The 19,790-nt window shown below is 47.9% G+C and overlaps 1 protein-coding gene across 1 annotated transcript in view; it reads right to left on the bottom strand.

Annotated features, from left to right (window-relative positions):
- LOC148522707 (uncharacterized) overlaps nucleotides 1–12,137 on the bottom strand; it is a 236,513-nt gene extending 224,376 nt beyond the window's left edge. The window contains exon 1 of the mRNA XM_088473860.1: nucleotides 12,097–12,137. The gene's annotated coding sequence lies outside the window, so the exon portion shown is untranslated. The remainder of the gene's footprint in view (nucleotides 1–12,096) is intronic.
- Nucleotides 12,138–19,790: the final 7,653 nt, after the last annotated feature.

Raw genomic sequence — 19,790 nt, 5'->3', positions numbered from 1 at the left:
CCCTCCCTATGTCACATACCCCACAGCCACCTTGCCTATGTCACATATCCCCCCGCCACCTTCCCTTTGTCACATATCCCCCAGCCACCATCCCTGTCACATATCTCCCAACCACCCTCCCTATGTCACATATCCCCCAGACACCTTCCCTATGTCACATATCCCCCAGACATCTTCCCTATGTCACATATCCACCAGACATCTTCCCTATGTCACATATCCCCCAGCCACCTTCCCTTTGTCACATATCCCCCAGCCACCCTCCCTGTCACATATCCCCCAGCCACCTTCCATTTTTCACATATCCCCCAGCCACCTTCCCTATGTCACATATCCCCCAGTCACCCTCCCAGTCACATATCCCCCAGCCACCTTCCCTTTATCACATATCCCCCAGCCACCTTCCCTATGTCACATATCCCCAAGCCACCCTCCCTGTCATATATCCCCAGCCAATGTCACATATCCCCAAGCCACCTTCCCTTTGTCACAAATCCCCCAGCCACCTTCCCTATGTCAGATATCCCTCAGCCACCTTCCCTATGTCACCTATCCCCCAGCGACCCTCCCTATGTCACATATCCCCCAACGACCTTCCGTCACATATCCCCCAGCCACCCTCCCTATGTCACATATCCGCCAACCATCTTCCGTCACATATCCCCCAGCCACCTTCCCTGTCACATATCCCCCAGCGACCTTCCCTTTGTCACATATCCCCCAGCCACCTTCCCTATGTCACATATCCCCCAGCCACCCTCCCTATGCCACATATCCCACAGCCACCTTCCCTATGTCACATATTCCCCAGCCACCTTCCCTATGTCACATATCCCCCAGCCACCTTCCCTATGTCACATATTCCCCAGCCACCTTCCCTATGTCACATATCCCCCAGCCACCTTCCCTATGTCACATATCCCTCAGCCACCTTCCCTATGTCACATATCCGCCAGCCACCTTCCCTATGTCACATATCCCCCAGCCACCTTCCCTTTCTCACATATCCCCCAGCCACCCTCCCTATTTCACATATCCCCCAGCCACCTTTCTTATGTCACATATCCCCCAGCCACCTTCCCTATGTCACATATCCCCCAGCCACCCTCCCTATGCCACATATCCCACAGCCACCTTCCCTATGTCACATATTCCCCAGCGACCTTCCCTATGTCACATATCCCCCAGCCACCTTCCCTATGTCACATATTCCCCAGCCACCTTCCCTATGTCACATATCCCCCAGCCACCTTCCCTATGTCACATATCCCTCAGCCACCATCCCTATGTCACATATCCCCCAGCCACCTTTCTTATGTCACATATCCCCCAGCCAACCTCCCTGTCACATATGCCCCAGCCACCTTCCCTATGTCACATATCCCCCAGCCACCTTCCCTATGTCACATATTCCCCAACCACCTTCCCTATGTCACATATCCCCCAGCCACCCTCCCTGTCACATATCCCTCAGCCACCTTCCCTATGTCACATATCCCCCAGCCACCTTCCCTATGTCACATATCCCCCAGCCACCATCCCTGTCACATATCCCCCAGCCACCTTCCTTTTGTCACATATTCCCCAACCACCTTCCCTATAGGTGCGTACACACTAGGCGATCAGGAAAGACAGTACGATTACGACATCATAATCGTACCGTCGTTCATGATCCACAGTAGTGTATGCACTGAACGATTAGTCGTTCAGTGCAGGTACTGTCCTTCATTCCTGAACATGCCAATCTGTCGTTTTCGTCAGATTGTGCTGCATGTTCATGTGATGGACAATGTCGGAAATGACCAGCGGGAGTGCGCGTCGCTTGTCGATTCCGACATAAAAATGCATGATTTGTGCACGATTACTGAGCAATTGCACGATTACGATGTCGTAATTGTGCAGTCGCTCAGTAATAGCGCCCAGTGTGTACCCACCATGTCACATATCCCCCAGCCACCTTCCCTATGTCACATATCCCCCATCCACCCTCCCTATGTAACATACCCCACAGCCACCTTCCCTTTGTCACATATCCCCCTGCCACCATCCCTTTGTCACTTATCCCCCAGCCACCCTCCCTATGTCACATATCTCCCAACCACCCTCCCTATGTCACATATCCCCCAGACACCTTCCCTATGTCACATATCCCCCAGACATCTTCCCTATGTCACATATCCCCCAGCCACCCTCCCTATGTCACATATCTCCCAGCCACCCTCCCTGTCACATATCCCCGAGCCACCCTCCCTATGTCACATTTCCCCCAGCCAACCTCCCTATGTTACATATCCCCCAGACACCTTCCCTATGTCACATATCCCCCATCCACCCTCCCTATGTCACATACCCCACAGCCACCTTCCCTTTGTCACATATCCCCCACCCAACTTCCCATTGTCACTTATCCCCCAGCCACCCTCCCTGTCACATATCTCCCAACCACCCTCCCTATGTCACATATTCCCCAGACATCTTCCCTATGTCACATATCCCCCATCCACCCTCCCTGTCACATATCCCCCAGCCACCTTCCCTATGTCACATATTCCCCAGCCACCTTCCCTGTGTCACATATCCCCCAGCCGCCCTCCGTCACATATCCCCCAGGCACCTTCCCTATGTCACATATCCCCCAGCCACCTTCCCTATGTCACATATCCCCCACCCACCCTCCTTATGTCACATATCCCCCAGCCACCTTCCCTATGTCACATATCCCCCAGCCACCCTCCCTGTCACATATCCCCCAGCCACCTTCCCTTTGTCCCATATCCCCCAGCCACCTTCCCTATGTCACATATCCCCCAGCCACCCTCCCTGTCACATATCCCCCAGCCACCTTCCCTTTGTCACATATCCCCGAGCCACCTTCCCTATGTCACATATCCCCCAGCCACCCTCGCTGTCATATATCCCCCAGCCAATGTCACATATGCCCAAGCCACCTTCCCTTTGTCACAAATCCCCCAGCCACCTTCCCTATGTCACATATCCCTCAGCCACCTTCTCTAAGTCACCTATCCCCCAGCCACCCTCCCTATGTCACATATCCCCCAACGACCTTCCGTCACATATCCCCCAACGACCTTCCCTATGTCACATATCCCCCAACCATCTTCTGTCACATATCCCCCCAGCCACCTTCCCTGTCACATATCCCCCAGCCACCTTCCCTTTGTCACATATCCCCCAGCCACCTTCCTTATATCACATATCCCCCAGCCACCCTCCCTATGCCACATACCCCACAGCCACCTTTCCTATGTCTCATATCCCACAGCCACCTTCCCTTTGTCACATATCCCCCAGCCACCTTCCCTTTGTCACATATCCCAAAGCCACTCTCCCTATGTTACATATCCCCCAGCCACTCTTCCTATGTCACATATCCCCCAGCCACCCTCCCTATGTCACAGATCCCCCAGCCACTCTCCCTGTCACATATCCCCCAGCCACCTTCCTTATGTCACATATCCCCCAGCCACCTTCCCTATGTCACATATCCCTCAGCCACCTTCCCTATGTCACATATCCCCCAGCCACCCTCCGTCACATATCCCCCAGCCACCTTCCTTTTGTCACATATCCCCCAGTCACCTTCCCTATGTCACATATCCCTCAGCCACCTTCCCTTTGTCACATATCCCCCTGCCACCTTCCCTATAGGTGCGTACACACTAGGCGATCAGGAAAGACAGTACGATTACGACATCATAATCGTACCGTCGTTCCTGATCCACAGTAGTGTCTGCACTGAACGATTAGTCATTCAGTGCAGGTACTGTCCATCATTCCTGAACATGCCAATCTGTTGTTATCGTCAGATTGTGCTGCATGTTCAGGCGATGGACAATGTCGGAAATGACCAGCGGGAGTGCGCATCGCTAGTCGTTTCCGACATAAAAGTGCATGATTTGTGCACGATTACTGAGCAATTGCACGATTACGATGTCGTAATTGCGCAGTAGCTCAGTAATATCGCCCAGTGTGTACCCACCATGTCACATATCCCCCAGCCACCTTCCCTATGTCACATATCCCGCATCCACCCTCCCTATGTCACATACCCCACGGCCACCTTCCCTTTGTCACATATCCCCCAGCCACCTTCCCTTTGTCTCTTATCCCCCAGCCACCCTCCCTATGTCACATATCTCCCAACCACCCTCCCTATGTCACATATCCCCCAGACACCTTCCCTATGTCACATATCCCCCAGACATCTTCCCTATGTCACATATCCCCCGGCCACCCTCCCTATGTCACATATCCCCCAGCCACCCTCCCTGTCACATATCCCCCAGCCACCTTCCCTATGTCACATATCCCCCAGCCACCCTCCCTGTCACATATCCCCCAGCCACCTTCCCTATGTCACATATTCCCCAGCCACCTTCCCTATGTCACATATCCCCCAGCCCCCCTCCCTGTCACATATCCCCCAGCCACCTTCCCTATGTCACATATCCCCCAGCCCCCCTCCCAGTCACATATCCCCCAGCCACCTTCCCTATGTCACATATCCCCCAGCCACCGTCCCTATGTCATATATCCCTCATCCACCTTCCCTATGTCACATATTCCCCAGCCACCTTCCCTATGTCACATATCCCCCAGCCACCTTCCCTATGTCATATATCCCTCAGCAACCTTCCCTATGGCACATATCCCCCAGCCACCTTCCCTATAGGTGCGTACACACTAGGCGATCAGGAAAGACAGTACGATTACGACATCATAATCGTACCGTCGTTCCTGATCCCCAGAAGTGTCTGCACTGAACGATTAGTCGTTCAGTGCAGGTACTGTCCATCATTCCTGAACATGCCAATCTGTCGTTATCGTCAGATTGTGCTGCATGTTCAGGCGATGGACAATGTCGGAAACGACCAGTGGGAGTGCGCATCGCTGGTCGTTTCCGACATAAAAGTGCATGATTTGTGCACGACTACTGAGCGATTGCACGATTATGATGTCGTAATTGTGCAGTCGCTCAGTAATATCGCCCAGTGTGTACCCACCATGTCACATATCCCCCAGCCACCTTCCCTTTGTCATATATCCCCCAGCCACCCTCCTTATGTCACATATCCCCCAGCCACCTTCCCTTTGTCACATATCCCCCAGCCACCCTCCCTGTCATATATCCCCCAGCCACCTTCCCTGTCACATATCCCCCAGCCACCCTCACTATGTCACATATCCCCCAGCCACCTTCCCTATGTCACATATCCCCCAGTCCCCCTCCCTGTCACATATCCCCCAGCCACCTTCCCTATGTCACATATCCCTCAGCCACCCTCCTTATGTCACATATCCCCCAGCCACCCTCCCTATGTCACATTTCCCCCAGCCACCCTCCCTGTCAATATATCCCCCAGCCACCTTCCCTTTGTCACATATCCCCCAGCCACCTTCCCTGTCACATATCCCTCAGCCACCCTCCCTATGTCACATTTCCCCCAGCCACCCTCCCTGTCACATATCTCCCAGCCACCTTCACTATGTCACATATCCCCAAGCCACCCTCCCTGTCACATATCCCCCAGCCATCTTCCCTATGTCACATATCCCCCAGCCACCCTCCCTATGTCATATATCCCCCAGCCACCTTCCCTATGTCACATTTCCCCCATCCACCCTCCCTATGTCACATATCCCCCAGCCACCTTCCCTATGTCACATATCCCCCAGCCACCTTCCCTATGTCACATATCCCTCAGCCACCCTCCTTATGTCACATATCCCCCAGCCACCCTCCCTATGTCACATATCCCCCAACAACCTTCCCTTTCTCACATATCCCCCAGCCACCCGACCTATGTCATATATCCCCCAGCCCTTGTCACATATCCCCCAGCCACCTTCCCTTTGTCACATGAGTGGGTCGTCTAGCATACTGGTGGTGCCATGGTTGCTGCCCGTGATGCCATTATCGAGGAACGAACAACCATGGCATGGCCTTTCACTTTATTGGGCTGAAGCTGGCCCCGTCCCTGCGGCGCTTCCTGGCAAGTGGCCCCTGCCCATAAACCAATCACCAACGAGCTGCCTTCCTTTCTTGTCCCGCCCCTCTCCTCGCTCTTTGCATCGTCGCTTCTCCCTACTCCGTCTCGCCCCTCTCCTTCTGTCTTCCGCCTGGACTTCTCTCTGCTCCGCCCCTCCTCCCTGGCCCATTACTCTCCTATCTGCTCCACCCCCCCTCCCTCCTCCCTATCTGCTCCGACCCGCCCCCTTCCTCCTCTGTCGGCTCCGCCTCGCCCCCTCTGCTCCGGTCGGCTCCAACCCTCTGTCTGCTCTGCCCTCACTCGCTTCTTCCCTCCCCCTCCTTACTGGTTTTCTGCCCTTCCCCATCCTCTCCTATTTGCTTCGCCCCTCCCTCCCCGATCAGCTCTTCCTGGGAGAGCACACGTCAGTGATTATATCTACATGGGAGTGTGTGTTTTATAGTATGCGGGGTGGATGCTATTGGTAAGGGTGGGGATGTTATTTATAATAAGCGGGGTAGTAGGTAGGTACCATTGGTGTGGGCTGTTCATTTAGATTCATGGAGTGGTTTTTTTTCTACCTAATTGGGTTGGTGGATCTATCAATATTGGTATTATTAGAGGAACGTGTTATCTCTATTGAAAAGTACTGTGGAGGTCTGTTATATATATTATATATATATATATGTGGATATATTAACAGTTTCTTATGTAGCGCAGCATATTCTGTTGCGCTTTACGATTGGAAACAACATTAATAGAAGAAAACTGCCATAAAGGTAAGATGGCCCTGCTCACAAGCTTACAATCTATAGGGAAGTAGGTGTTGATACCAGAGCCGTAACTAGACTTTTTAGCGCCCTGTGCCAGAAAGAGCATTGGCGCCCCCCTCCTGACGAAGTCTATGACAAAACGCGTTGGAGCAAGGTTTGTTGTCCTTACCTGAGATTGATCGAGTGCCCGACGGAGATCCCGGGGACGTTCGGGTGATACCCTGGCTTATTACTTCATTTTTACTGTTCACACTTGAGGTGGTATTTGACCGCTTCTGATTCTGATTGAAGAGCTGTGTGTCAGCTAGTTGGAATAAAAGTTTTCTCGTTTAATGCACCATGTGGTGCCCCTTTTTCTTTGTTTCATATTCCAGTTGATTACCACCCCATTTGGATTTGGGTGCATATAAAGGGAAGACGCTGGCTGTTTGGTTCACTGCCTGTGCTTGTTTCTGGTGTCCCAAGGATACAGATGTCAGTGTTCTCCCCAGGCTGTTTTTGGCGGGTGCACCACCCGGCAAAAACAGCCTACCACCCGGCACTTTGGGAGCCTGCAAGTGGGGTCAGTATCTGGAAGCTGTATAAATAGGACCAGATCCTGCAGACTTTGCAGCCTTTTCATAATCGATTGGGCCTCTAATAAGAAGAGGAGAATTTATAATTTAAAATGTTATTTAAAGTTTAAATCAGTATAAGGTCAGAGTTTAAAACATTTTATTATTGCGAAGGTCCCACCCGGCTACTTCTTGATACCACCTGGCTGGAAAAAATTTCTGGGGAGAACACTGCATGTCATTTTTTATCAATCCATTAATCAACTGGAAGGAAGGACTGTGAATCACCTGTTTCATTGTTGATTGATGATTTGCACACCGATTGTTTGTTTGTTCTTTATTCCATATATATATATATATATATATATATATATATATATATATATATATATATAGATCTTTACTCCATATACATATATATATATATATATATATATATAAAATGTCCCAGAGGGTGGCACTTCCCATCAATCCAAACTTAAGTTGTAGGTGCCTTTATTATCTATGTCATTATTTGTCCATGTGGATTGATGTACATCGGTAAGACTAACAGGACATTAAGGGAACGTATGGCCTTGCATCGGTCAGCCATTCGGGCTGCCATTGCATCAGGGGAAAGCGAGCAACCGGTAGCACGTCATTTTGCTGCAAGGGGACACAATTTGGCAACCCTTCGGTACATGATCATTGATCATGTACCTGATTCTATGCATGGTTGCTAAAATGTGAATCTGCCTGGATCTTTCGATTGCAATCCCTGGCACCCCGGGGTTTGAATGAAAATCTTGGCCTACATTGCTTTTTATGAATTTATTTGGGATTGTTCCCTCTTTCTTGATTTGGAAGGTTGAGGTATAGAGTTTAGATGTTCTTTCCTAAACATAATTATCTGCCTAGCGGCTAAGTAAAATACGCTTGATAATGTAGGAATCTAAACATAGGTTGTGGGTGGTGTAGGTGGTTAGAGTCCATTATGATGGCATATTTTTGCTTAGGGTGATGTATAATTAATAATCCATATGGTATGATGTTTATTAGGGTTCTGTATTCCCCTTAATGGGATTTGTTACATAATATACATTTTGTTACATATTAAGTAATGTTGGGTGTCGCAATCACCATGTGTGTTCTTTGTTTTTAAAGTTTATATATGTCTTCTTTGCTAGTCCGCTATCTGGGTGTTGCCTGGGCAACGGTGATGTGAGCCATGGGCGGATCGTCCATCCCAGGTCTGACGCGGCTTGTGCGCCGAGATGAGGGCTAGTTGTGATGACGTCATTAGCACGCTCCCTGGCCTAGAACGCAGCCAGATGCGGACCATGTCACGTTGATATGTGAGTATAAATGCATGTTTTATGTGTGTAAGTAATTTTCTTACCTTGAAGAAGGGGCAATAAAGTAGCTCCGAAATGTCGGTATTTTTCACACTTTACCTGTACTGGGTGTATTTATTCAGAGTGCCGCCTGCCAGGACTGTATATATATATATATTTCTTGTGACACAACACAATACTACAATGTCTTGCTGAAGACCCTACACCATGAGGGAGGGTTAGGGTGAAGATTAGGGCTACAAAAAAAATCATGTTGACCATTTCTGTGTCGACATAATGACCCTGTTGACCTTACTAGTCAACCTTTAGTGTGTCGACCTTCGGATCCTGTCGACCTTCGGATCCTGTCGACCTTCAGATCCTGTCGACCTATTGCCGGTCTAACTTGTATTGTCTACCTAAACATTGTCTACCTTTTTATTATAGACCTAGTGATCCACTCCCCAAAATATTCTAATTGCACAGGCGACGTCTTCTGTAAATAGATGTCTCCTGCTGTCAGGGCCGTAACTAGGGTGGTGTGACGTGCCCTGGCACAGGGCACCGCAGGGCAGGGGGCGCTGTTCAGGCCTGTCAATTTTTTATTTATAATCATTCTCACTTGTAGCTTCCTCTTCTCTTATCCCCGGCATCTCCTGGCCACCGCTATCTCCTCCCTGGCGGACTCCTCCTCCATCTGGCCATCTCCCCAAGCTCTTTCACTCACATCTTCCTTTATTTAATACACAAAGCTATCTTCCCTACAATTTCTGATGGTAGCCCTGAACACAGCCAGTGATTCCCGACCCAGTGTTACCAGCACACTCTGAGTACCCTTACGGGTGAGTTCAGCTGCCGGCACAGGGTACATACACGGATCTCCCCACCGCTGATATTTGCTGCATATACACTGCAAGTAGTGCTCTTTCTATTCCTTCAGTCTGTGATCTACACTGCTGACTAAAGGCTTGTGCACGGCTGTTCTGATGGACAAATCCTGCTGCAGGTGCAGCTTCACCAGCGCTCTCCTACATCTAGTGCTGGTGAGTTATACTGCGTAATTATTGTGTATCATCACTGCAGCCAATGGATTCACTTTGTAACTGGCAGTAACACCTGGATAACAGTGGTACAAAGGGATAGGTATCTGTTCATCATTGTACGGGACAAATCAGATTTGTCATGGCCCTTACCCATGAGGCCATGTACCTTTTTCGGGCACATCTTGTGTCCGTATTTGAATATAGGGGGGCGCCAATGCTCTTTCTGGCCCAGGGCACCGAAAAGTCTAGTTATGGTTCTGCCTGCCAGCTTGTGTGATCCACTACTGCAGGCTGCATTAAAGGATGCAGCACCGGATCACTCTGCGTTGCCATCGGTCATCTGAGTAACTTTCAGGTTACTCAGGAAGGCCGGTGTTTTCACGCAACTGAAGCTGCGTACAAGGACACATCCGCTAAATTTAGCACGGGCAGAACACGTACAGACACTGATCAGCACGTGTAGTACAGATCCAGCGCATGCACCGGTCAGCCACCAGGGTTTTTTTCCCGCTCACAATGTGTACGTTATTCACATAAACAACTGGGTGATATTTGTACATCTGTGTGCAACGGAGTCTGAATCTGTGTAATAAGGGCTCTGATGCCAGCAGCCGCGGCGTTTCCTTGCGTTCCATTCCGTTGTGCTTCCTCTGCGACTTTGGGCCTGATTCAGAGATGGACGCTATAGCAGCTGTGCCACAATATGTAAACACAGCGGAAGGCGTCTTCTGTAAATAGACACCTCTTGCCAGCATCTCTGATACGCTGCTGCGACCTAAGATACGGCATCGGATCAACTGCTCTTAGATCGGACATCTGGGTAAACCTCAGGTTACTCAGGAGGTCTGAAAAAAATTACGCAGCCGGGGCCAATGAAGCTGCGTCCTGGCTTCAGCACACCCTGAAAATGGGACAAACGCGCTCCTGTTTTCTGGAACGCGCCCCGTCACTGCCCGGATACTCCAGCAGCACGTCAATCATGATGCGCCTTTGGGGCACTGCGACCGACGTCACAGGAACAGATCTGCACATGCGCAGTGCCACTCATGCGTAGACCTGCAAACATTACATACATATCGAATTTACATATATCTATGATATAGGCCCTTTGTACGTGTGTAAGACCAATTCCTGTGCGGTAAAAGTCGCAGCGTCTCTAGCACACTGTGAGCGGCTATTCACCGTGTCTGTGATGCAACTAAGACGCAAAATTGAAAGGAATATACGGATATGCTACTCCCCACGGAGCGCCTCAGTCGTGCCTGGCGTAAAGACGCCCATTGTATGAGGACACATCTGTATGCGAATATTACATTTGACCATCACTCTCTCATCCCTTGTCACTGTATTGACCATCACTCTCTCATCCCTTGTCACATATAACCCCCAGTCTCCCTCCTACAGTCACATATGTCCTTGCCACTCTTACCTTGTCCCATGCACCCCCACCGTATCTCCCTCCACCACCACTATCTTCTCACAATAGACTTTCATTCTCTACTGCTGTGGAGGTTTACAAATACAAACCCTCAAGTTCAGTATAATGTACAGAAAGTGCAATTCACAAGATTCCCAGTAGATAGAAGCAGAGAGCCACAGAAAGCTATACACTTTAGTTCTACCAATAATACATACATAAAAACACGATTTAGAACTATCCCTTTTAACTCTGTACTGGACACAAAACATAGGTGTTTATTAATAATGAGACTATTGGCACTTACACTATAGACAAATTTGTGCCATTATATTTGATATATAAAGCAATAAAATAAGAGAGAGTTGCAACTGTTACATGTGCCGCTGTGGCTCTTTGCCTGATTGGCTCTCAGTCGCTATCCTAGCTTCCTGGACTCTGGCTGCTACGTGCAGCTACTCACCTGTTGGTAGTCTCATTACCTGACCTCAGCCTGAGTGACCAATCACATGAGACCTCTCCCTTCATTAGGGATTCAAGTCAGTTCCTACCTGCTGATTATATTACTAAGTTTCTGCACCTAGTTGATGTTCATGTGGTCGCTGCATAGTGCCTTGCTCCTGAGCCTTTGTTCCTGTGTCCAGTATCCTGCCGTTGTATACCTTTGCTTCCAGACTCAATCCTCATTGTCCTGTCTCCTGTGTCCTAATGAATTCTGCCATTTTCGTGTACATCCCAGCTCCATGTCTGTGCCTAGCAAAGACCCTCCAATTTACCTTTTGTGTCACCTTTGGTTTGTGTCTAGTCCCAGCGTGTACCCGTGGATTCATTCTGTCAGTTCAACCATTTCAAGTACTGGTTCTGTTACAAACCTCAACCTGCATCCGCCTTTCAGTCCAACCATATCAAGTACTGGTTCTGTTACAAACTCCCAACTGCATCCTGAGTAGCTGGCCTGCCACAATCAAGTTCATATCCAGCTTTGCAGCTCCTACATTATTCCTACCTGCATCCTGAGTAGCTGGTCTGGTACGATCCAGATCTGCATCCTGACTGTTTCTGTGCATGTCCACCTGTGCCAGTTAATTGCAAGTCTTCAGACCTACAAGTTAAGCTGGCCACACACTAGACCAACATACATCCAACCAGCCAACTAGTTGATTGGTTGGAATGAAAATTTGGTAAGGGATAAAAGCAAATGACAATCAGCAATTTGCTCCCAAACGCTGGAAATGGACAAAACTGTTTGAACAAATTGTTTAGGTCAAACATTTAACAAACTTGTCTGACGACCATTTTCATCTGTTTTCTGGCATTTAGGAGCAAATTGTTGATCATCAGTTACTCCCATACGTTACCAGATTTCATTCCAACCAATCAACTAGTTGGATGAAAGTTGGTCTAGTGTGTGTGGCCAGCTTTAGTTTTCTGCAGCAGACTCCCGTACACACCTGCATCCGTTTGCCCCCTCAGTTGCTATTGCCTTGCCTAGTCTGTCTGCACTTAACTCTTGATTGCTGCTGCTAACTCCAGGTTAATTCTCTGTGGATCCCTGTCTATTGTATGAGCCCCAACAGCGAGCTCTAGGGGTCTCATGTAAATAGTGCAGGTACATCCTTAACAGCAACTTCTGGTGGAGGTGGCAATGTCTGCCAAGTGGTTCAAGTCTCTTTCCAAACATTCAGTGCATCCTATCCAACAGTGGTGTTCAACCTTTCTTTCTCTGGACCGAAGTATACCATTGTCTTTGGGCCCCAAATACCAGTGTGCTATGTCTCTGGGACCCCATATTAGAGTGCACCATTATTATGGAACCCTGAATGTCAGTGTGTTGTTATTCTAGTATCCAAAAAGATGCCACAATACAATATGTTGTATATCTGGCTATCGGGGGACCCAGTAAAGATTCTTGTTCCCCACTACTGGCCAAGACCTACAGGTTGTACACCTCATCTTTACAGTATAAAACTTTCCATTATTGCATTAGTTTGTGAAGCTGGGTACACATTAGACGATGTGCAAACGATGGGATATCGTCAACTATTTCCCTTTAAACTCCCGGACAAACGATATAGTGCGTACACACTGTGCAATGTTACAAACGTCGGAATGATATATCGTGCATCGTTTGGTGGCTAGATCGTTACTTTTTATTATGCCAACATATCGCCTGGTCGTTCGGCAGAATGTACACACTGCACGATGTGGTAAAAATAGTTAACGACATCCTCACTGAGAAGCATGTAGGGCCGATCAAAAGACGTGATGACTCACTGGAGCACGGGATAGTGAGTACGCACTGGATGACTTTAACGATTTGTCGTTCCGATCCGTCGGAAATTGTCCAAAATATTGTCTAGTGTGTACCCAGCTAAACTGTACTTGCCTCTAAATGTGAAAATAGCATATTCCTTAATTTCAAATGTGATTTTTTTTTTTTACTACTATTGCAGTTTCATTACATCAAGTGTAATAACTACAAATGCTATAATTAATGTATTACAGATGTGTCTCCTACATCTTTCCGCAATACGGCATGCGGCACGACATGCCTGCAGTAAGTGAGCCGTCAGGGCCCGGGGTATCTTTTTTTTATTTTGCTGAAAATGGGTCTTAGTTGCAATGTGACGCAACCAGGACGCATCAGTAGACTCTGCTGATTAATTTTCTATGTGACACTTGTATATCTGTGTGCGACTGAATCTGTGAACAGAACTTGGCGTGGACAAAATCGGCAGCCACTGCATCGTAGCGCTACACATGCTGATACAGAGACTCATATATATACAAGTGTCACGTATCAATTAATCAGCACAGTCTCCTGGTGCGTCCTAGTCCTATCACATTGTGACTTAGACACAATATCAGCAAATAAGACACCAGTTATTGGGAGGCGAAAAAGACACCAGTTTTTCGGGGGTTACCCACAAATCTAAAGCATCCCCAGGATTGCAGCACATAGCGCCCATAGGTTTTTATGGGGGCTGCTTAAACGTCGAATTTACCTAACACCTGAAAGAGAAGCATTCTGTAGCTTGGCCCGGTAGATAACTGCATCTATATATGACATTAGCCATTATACCCTATGGGTACATTCTGCACCATGTACTCAGAGAGGCATCTGAAGGGTCCCCTCCCAGCAATGGCCGCTCGCACATGCACAGTCAGATGACAGAACATGCGCATTAGTGATCATTTACTTCTTACACAACACAGGGAGGGGCTCCTATAAGAACCCCCATCACTGCATGTGGTTATTAATAAATGTCCGCCATCCTTCATTACTTATTGTGGAGATAAGCCAGAAATTTTCAGTATCTGGTCTAAAACCCGATAATTAATAAATATGCCCTAAATGAGGACTAGGAGAGCCTAGATTATCATTACTAATAGCACCTAACGTTCTTTTTAGTTGCTCTACCCCTAGATATAAAGATTAATTTATAGGGATGTAGTGAATATACTGATGACCAGGGAGCCGTCTGACTAAATCCCGGCATCAAAATCCTGTTTTGGATTAAAGGTAGGCGGCTAAATCCTGATGCCTACCTTTAGCCCTATGACGGAATCCGGACAGACGGCTTCACGAACTAAGGCAGGGGGGGGGTTAGGGTTAGGCTGTGGAGAAGGGGGGTTTAGGGTTAGGCACCACTGGAGGAGGGTAGGATTAGGCACCCCCCCCCCGAGAGGGTTAGATTTAGAGTGCGGGAAGGGAGGGTTAGGGTCAGGCACCACCCCAGGAGTTTTAGGGTTAGGCACCACCAAGGGAGGGTTAGGGGGAAGGGTAGGGTTAGCTTGCTTACCTTAGCCGTTGGGATTCTTCATGTTTGGGCTTCCGGCGTCGGTATTTCACCCGGCATATTCAGCCGCCGGGATATCGTACCCAATCCTAACTTATATTATAGGTAGACAAATACCATCTATCTCAGGGTGTACTAGTGAATTCATACTGTAGGCTGCATAGTTCAGTTATGAAATCGGCGAGTATACAGTAAGTGTTTACAGGGGAACTATAACTTCCTTTTACAGTTAGATCCTTTACACCTTACTTCTTGGTTATAACATAACTTTATGCAAATGGGTGTGGTGTATACTGTAAGGTCGACATTCATATTGTCGACATAAGAATTTTGACCTGGTCTTAATGTCATCATGCATATGCATGTGGACATTCATCATGGGGACACTGCTGAAGAGTGGACATGATAGAATGTCAGCACACCAACACTCGTGGTCTAGCGGTGACCTTTCCGGCAGTTACGTGGAGCAGTTCTGATGCAAACCTCTACGGAGCAGCGTTTCCGATAAGGATTCTCCTCCCATCTCTAATCCTAATCCCTAACCTCCCCTAGTGCCTAACCCTCCGTTCCACAGCCTCACCTTAATGTTGACATTCTGAGAGTGTCGGGATTTCACATGTCGCATTGTGAACACATTGATATTCTCACCAATCGCAATTGCGAAAATATGCTAATGACCCACTCGCCGTCCAATGTTTAGGCACGCCCACTGAAAGCATCTCACATCCGCTGCTTACGCACAATATTGAAAACATGGAACGCAGATCAGGTGGCCATCAGCCTTCTAAGTAAGTCTAAGGTGCCACACACATAATGGGTCTCCAGACGCGCAGAGGGCTCTCCTGCTGCGAGCAAGAAGTGGCTAATTTATGCACGCCCTGAAAACAGAGATTAAGCGGTCAGACACGTCTGCGTTTATCCACCCCCCGTTACCTCCCCAAACGCTGACTACCTGTCAAATCCTCTGTGTAATCTTATTCACAATTCAATAGCTGCGAGTGAGCAGTGCGGCTTTCACCCATGCGCAATGGCTAATATTCGCACAAACTGCATAAATATCGGCATTGCGTGCAGATCTGAATCAGGCTCTTTATCCTCCAGTCTATAATTACACAGAAAGATATATAACCGGCCACTGCCCCCTAGTGTTCTAACAAAGACATAACTGGTGGGAGAATCAGTTACAAAGTGTTGATTGACATCATCAGGCCTCTAAAGATTTGTATACAACAGCTACGAAGCAGGCACAACTTATTATCTTCATATGTTTTCTGCAGGGACTGTGTGAGAACAGGGGCCTCCTAGAAAAATAATGGTAATAATATTGGTCGTTTGTCTGAATTTTTTGTTTGGGGAAGGGGTCAACAGATATTCTGGAGCTGCGCACAGCAGAGGCAAGTACGTCCAGCGCATACAGAATTAAAAATAAATTACATTTATGTAGTAAAAATACCCTCCATGGATAATTTTTTTGAAACTCCTCCATTTATCTGCGGCCACGCCCTGTGTTTTTTTTGCTGTTGTGACATTCGAGGTTGGGAGGTACTGTATGGATATTTATAGGGGGGCACCTTATAGAGGATAAGAACACCTTACTGCCCACTGATTTTAGAGTCTGCTTGGTAATATTTATAGGTGGTTCATGACAACATATTATGAGCACTTGTGTGATATGTGATGGTAGGAATTTAGGAACACATAGGTGCAAGACCTGTACACCTAACTGATTCTCTTGGCACACACCTGTGCATGCCTGCCCTCCACTCTGAGCAGAAGCCTCTTCAAATTAGAAGTGAGCCGACGCGCAGTAATCCAGTGCCTGAAGGCTCAGATCTGCGGAAAAGTGGAAATGAGCCCCTTCTCCCAGCAAGGAATAGCCCTCAATAAATTGTGTCCTCTTTACCTATTTTTCTTGTTATCTTCAACAATCTCGATCCACAAATTGAATCCTCGTTTTTCCACTGCTCCACAAACCAAAATGCACTGGTGTGCCAAATCCACTATGCAAGTAATGCGCCGACTCCTCCCCTAAGTAATGTTCTGACTCCTCCCCTAAGTAATGCACTGACTCCTCCCCTAAGTAATGTGCTGACTCCTCCCCTAAGTAATGTGCTGACTCCTCCCCTAAGTAATGCGCTGACTCCTCCCCTAAGTAATGCGCTGACTCCTCCCCTAAGTAATGCACTGACTCCTCCCAAAGTCCTGTGAAAAGATTTGCTCCATAAACCCGGTCACTTTGGCGTGATTATAGTAGATGCATCTGCTTGAATTCCGGCGCACGTCAACTCCAAAGAGGCTTCTGCTCTGCACGTTTTTACCCTTTGTAAGTGAGGCCAAAGTGTCAGCGTAAAAACATGACTGAGGTAATCAGAATGGAATGTGCAAGACATAGTTTTTTTTTATTTTAATTTTAAGGTTTTTAAAAATAAGATTGTATTTTTTTGTTTCTTTTTACCATAGCTTTCTGGTACCTTGTCCTTGAGGTCCATGTGAAGATTGTATGCTAGAAAACATCTTATTCAACTTCAGGATGTCATGATGTGTATTCCCAGCACAAAGAAATTGAACTCTCACGTGATTTATACTGTGTAAGCACTGTGGTATTTATTTGTTGCAGAGCTATAAAATTGCTGAAGGTACTCACCGGCTAGTCTATTAATACAGTGATGTTAGTTATATTTTACTATACAATAATGACTGCTTCTTCTCTGCAGTCCAGTGCTCACCCGGATTTGGGGCCTGATTCAGAGCCGGACGCTATTTGCGCTCGCTCGTCCAGAAAAAGGGGCTGGCTATTTAAATTGACCGTTCGCTCTTTGCGTTCTGTTGACGCCTCCATGTCTGAACGAGCGAACAAAACATGCAGACGGTTTTTTGTAAAAAACGCCCCCTGGCCGCTCGCTTCATACGTCATCTCCGCTATTTATTGGATTAATCGAGTACATCGAAAGGCGAATGAACTGCTTGCTATTCTTGTGGTTGCATTTTCCTACCGCAATCATGCGAACAGTTCTGGCTAAGAAACAACCAAGTGACGTGGTCGATGACGCTGCTTTGTTAATTATGCACACCCTTAAAACGCCTGTTTTGACTGTTTGGCACGCCTGCGTTCGGATCTCCACTCCCCGTTTTCAAGCACCTTCCCCTGTTACCACCCACAAACGCCACATCCTGTCACTCAAATTAGCAGGCACTCGCTATTTTGCGAGCGCTCGATTTCCGATCGCACTGACTGGTTGGCGCATGCGCATTACGACCCATACGCATGCGCAGATGTGCGAACATCGCTCGGAGCGAACGAGCGGCCGCTTACGAGCGGCTCTGAATCAGGCCCTTGGTACGTTCCCCAATGCTTGTGATAGTGCATCAATCCGCGCCTTGCACATGTTACCACTTGTGTGTTCCGAGCAGGCAGTGGTGTTGACGGTGCTTGTTCCTTTGTGAATTTCATATAATATAGGCTCAATAAGCAAGGCATGTATTGCTGGAGATTTGCAGTAATCGGGAAACCCACAAAACCATGGCATTTAGGGGAGATTCAGAGCTGCATGCAAGTTGGCTGCAATTACAACCGGTTTGCATACATGGGACTAAGCATAGCTCTCGCAAGCGGATCGATGGTGGGGTACTGTGCACGCACCGCGCGTATGCGCAAGCCCCGGAGCGAGAGCGTTGATTGACAGCTCGCCCCATTTAGTAGGCGGGGAGGGGGGGTGGCTACATAAACTGAGGCATTCCCGAAGGAACGCCTGCCGTTTGTGGGAGGCACCACTGACATCACAAGTGATGTCAGTGGAGAGCTTCCTGCTCTGTAGGAGCAGGAAGCTCTCTGGGGCTTGCGACAGACGAGACCCTACCACAAGGGCCTCATCGCAACCATTGCGACCATCACCTGGCCGCTCGCAAAAGCGAGCGGCCTAGAGGCCGCAACAAAAACATAAAACACCCTGATTCAGAGCGAGCGCTCTGAAAGAGCGTCCGGCTCTGAATCAGGGCCTAAATGCACATATTCTCCTGTACAAGTTGTATGCATCTATGTGATTGCAATGCCCCATCCATATACAGTAATTGGTTTCATAGCTGTTATCATTATCAAAGCACAGCTGCTATTACTGGTGCAGGAAATGTGTCTGACATCAAACAGATCTCTGCGAAAGTCAACCGAGCCCACAATTCCTTCTACACTTCCTTGACACGCCCTCTCCAAACTTAGCCTACGTGTGATGGATGCCCCACTGCCACCAAGTGAGGCCCATTTAGCTGCAAGTGAAGATGCGCCTTAGATGCGTACAACTTGGAATTACCCTTGCGCTCAGCTGCGGAGCATGGGCAGTGATAGAATCTGCAAAACAGACGCATGCAATTCTGTATCAGCCCCTTGGGCTTCTGTCAGCATTCGGATTCCTGTGAACGACCCCGATCTCAGATATGGCCAAACAAAGCAAAATTGTCCATAACCTGGGTCACATGATTGATTGTTAAAATGTTCGTGCACACTTTACAGATATGCACTGGAGAATATGTAGGGTTATTTATTATTACTGTCATAGCTCTGAGAAATATCAGAGCTTTATGTTTCCAATTTATCAACCCAGGACACCTTCTCACCAGCTGCGTAGTCCTGCCAGCAAGGAGTTTCCCCGATACCTAACACATGCGGGAGCTGACACATGATATTACTGTAAAAGTGTCTTAATAATAATGTTTCAGACATATCATACATTGGGGTGAGTGCGATGAAACACCTGTCTGCCCTAAATATTTGGATATTTATAATTATTAAGCTCCTGATTCTAATCAGAAACAATAGTTGTAATGTACATGTGTATGTGAATTTTACATAGAATGGTGACTCTAATACCTTCTGTATATTTAAAGATTTTCTGAGAGAAGAAAACAT

The sequence above is a fragment of the Taudactylus pleione genome, unplaced genomic scaffold, assembly GCF_031769625.1.
Source record: "Taudactylus pleione unplaced genomic scaffold, aTauple2 ptg000142l, whole genome shotgun sequence".
Classification (NCBI taxonomy): Eukaryota; Metazoa; Chordata; class Amphibia; order Anura; family Myobatrachidae; genus Taudactylus; species Taudactylus pleione.
Note: the sequence above shows the minus strand (reverse complement) of the source record. Positions and strands in the feature narration are given on the sequence as shown.